Below are 3,030 nucleotides of genomic sequence, written 5' to 3'. Positions count from 1 at the left end.
TTGTCCACATAATCACACCCATAGACAGTAGACTGACTTCCTAATGTGATGTTTGCAAGACCCTGTGCTAGCCTGACATGTCGGAATCTGAGTTGCTCCTGATGAGAACTGTGGCCCAGGTGTGGCCAGGTCTCCAGATTGACTCTGGGCTACATCTGTGGTCTGCCTCTCTAAGAACTGGCCACTAGGTGGCGGGAGTGAGCCACAGCGAGGCCACATCCATAACCTTCAGAAAAACTGGAGGACAGTCAGTTACACCAGGAAACTGTCACTATGTGCCAGGTGCTGTGCAAAGCCCTGCCTGTCCTCAAGACCCTCGTAACTGCCCATGGCCCCTCACATATAGAGATACCTCTCATGGAAGGCAGAGCGGAATTACGCGAAGTGGTATGATTCGACAAGGAAGCACTGTGACGTGGTCCCTGGAGGCTCAGATTTGGCCACCTATACGAAGGACATCTGCAGATTGTGTCAGCCACCTGCTCAGTCTCACCCTCCTCACGCGGATGCACGTTTGTGTCTTACTCCACACTAGCGCTCTGCTCCCTAGCCGCACACAATCCTGGATTAACTGTTCACCCTTAATCTCTTTATTTCAGGAGATAATTCAGGTTCTTGCCTCTTTACAGGATTATGCCAGACTTAAGTGAAATAATTAAAGTTAAAATGCTTGGAAAATTCCTACGTGCCACATATGTATGAGGTACTAAAGTAATTGATAACAGCTTCCATAAAATTCCTTCCAAGCCTAGGAAGTTGGGTCAACCATGAACACTGACTCAAATGACTGGAGTGTAAATTCTTCCAGAACAGAAAGTCCGCACCTGGATGATCACCGCAGGCTGGTTCAGGACAGACAAGAGGGCAGAGTTACTGAAGCCTCGGCTGCACATTGTGTCCTGGCCCCAGCGGGCATGACTCAGCCTGGCACCTGAGAACGGTGTCCCCATGGGGGATCTGTGAGGCCTGGGAAGAGGTGCTCCTTAAGAGAAGTGGGAAGGTGGAATCAGGCTGTTGAGGGGACCTCTTGCCCCGAGACTCCCAAGAAGAATAGCCAAGGGCATGTTTAGGGATCAATGTAATACAGAAGCTGGATGGCTGCCAGGGCTTTCCCACGGACTGCGCTTCAGGGAAGGAGGCCCACCCTTTCACCAGCTCATGCAAGATCCAAGATGCCCATTTGGGATCCTTGGGGAGAGGGGAAAGGATGTCATCGTTTCGGTCTTCTTGCACACCAAAGAACACCTCAGCAGGAATCTGAGCCCTCTCTTTCTTCACAGTCTATTTATTTGTTTTCTATTTTCTTTAATTAATTACTTGATTAGAGACATGGTCTCACTATGTAGTCTTGGCTAGCCTGGAATTCTCAGTGATCCTTTCACACCTGTCTTCCAATTGCTGGGATTACAGGAGTGTGCCACCACACTCAGATCTTTATTTATTTATTTATTTTGACAGGACCTTACCCTGTAGTTGTAGGCTGGCTTGGAACTCACTATGTAGCAAGGCTAGTCCCAAACTTATAGCAATCCTCTGCCTTAACCCTTTGAGTGCTGAAACTAGGGGTATGCACAACCTTGCCCTGTCTCAGAGTCTGTTTATTGATCTGGTCACAGTTGATGTTTATACAACATCAGTTAGGGGCTGTGGATGTCACTCAGTTGGTACGTGCTCGCCTAGCACAAAGCTCTGTGTTGGATTCCTGGCACCATATAAAGTGAGTGTGGTGGCCCCCACCTGTAATCAAATATGCAGGAAATAGAGGCAGGAGATTAGAAGTTTAAGGTCATGCACAGCTACATAGTATGTTCTAGAACCAGCCTGGGTTACATGAGACCCTATCTCAAAGCAACAATAAAACAAACTTCAGTGGCAACTTGGAATGCGTGTATGTGCGTGGGCACGGGGCTGCCAGGAGAGAATGGCCACCAAAGACAGGTGATTTTACAGACCAGTTCCCCCTGGCGGCTTCTGCTTGGTGCTCTGATGGCTGTTTTACATTAACGATTTATTTGCTCCAGCAAGGATCACGCAGTCGGCAGCCCCTTCATTCTGTTCTCTAGTAGACGTTCGCTAATGGAGCTTTTGGATCTGGCGTCGGATGCACAGCCCTGGACGATTTCCTCCTGGTTGCGGTTGTGCAGGAGAGCGCTGAATGAAGACTGATAGACGGTCTCCTCTGTTTGCTGCTCTGGGTAGACGGTGTGTGTTTCTGTTGGCCATGAAGCTTCCTATGATCACACCATCCGATTGCTTCTTTCATTCGCCAGCGGGCCAGGCTTCAACATCCCATCAGGGGGCAGACTTGCAATTCCTCTTGCTCACTTCATTCACCGCCCATTCATCTAGCTAACCTTTACTGTATGCCTGTCGCTGCATTGTTTTGTTTTAAACCTCATTTGAATTCTACGAGGTATATTATATTACTTCTCCTTCCATAAAGGCAATTGTGGTTTAGGATAGGTTAAGTAAATTACACTGAGTCAGCAGTACATGGAGAAGCTGGAATTTGAACCTGTATTTGAACCAGGCGTGGTGACTCACACCCGTAATTCCAGCACTTGGAGGGCTGAGGTAGGAGAATCACTGTGAATATGAGGCCAGTTTAGGCCACAGGGTGAGTTCCAGGTCAGACAGGGCTAGAGTGGAGCCCCACACCCTTCCCCAATGCTGCCTCTCCCATGCCATCCTACCTCAAAGATCGCCTTCTGCCCTCTCCCCACACCTGGGTACATCCACAGTGCCAGTTCTCCACCAGGCTATTCCTGGCCTCATATGACCAGCATATGATCACCTTGGCTCCTAGTCTGAGCCTTCATTATGGACTTTATCATCGTATCTGCATCTCACCAGTTTGACGCGATGGAGACACCCACATCCTGTGAGTTGGCTGTGTCTCTTTGAGAAGGCTGCTTGCTAAGTTCATGCTCAGTTTTTTTTTTTTTTGTTCACTTTTTATTTAATTATTTTAGAGAGAAAGAGGCAGATAGAGAGAGAGAATGGGCAAGCCAGGGCTTCCAGCCACTGCAA

This window comes from Jaculus jaculus, chromosome 1, assembly GCF_020740685.1.
Source record: "Jaculus jaculus isolate mJacJac1 chromosome 1, mJacJac1.mat.Y.cur, whole genome shotgun sequence".
In the NCBI taxonomy this organism is placed as follows: domain Eukaryota; kingdom Metazoa; phylum Chordata; class Mammalia; order Rodentia; family Dipodidae; genus Jaculus; species Jaculus jaculus.
Note: the sequence above shows the minus strand (reverse complement) of the source record.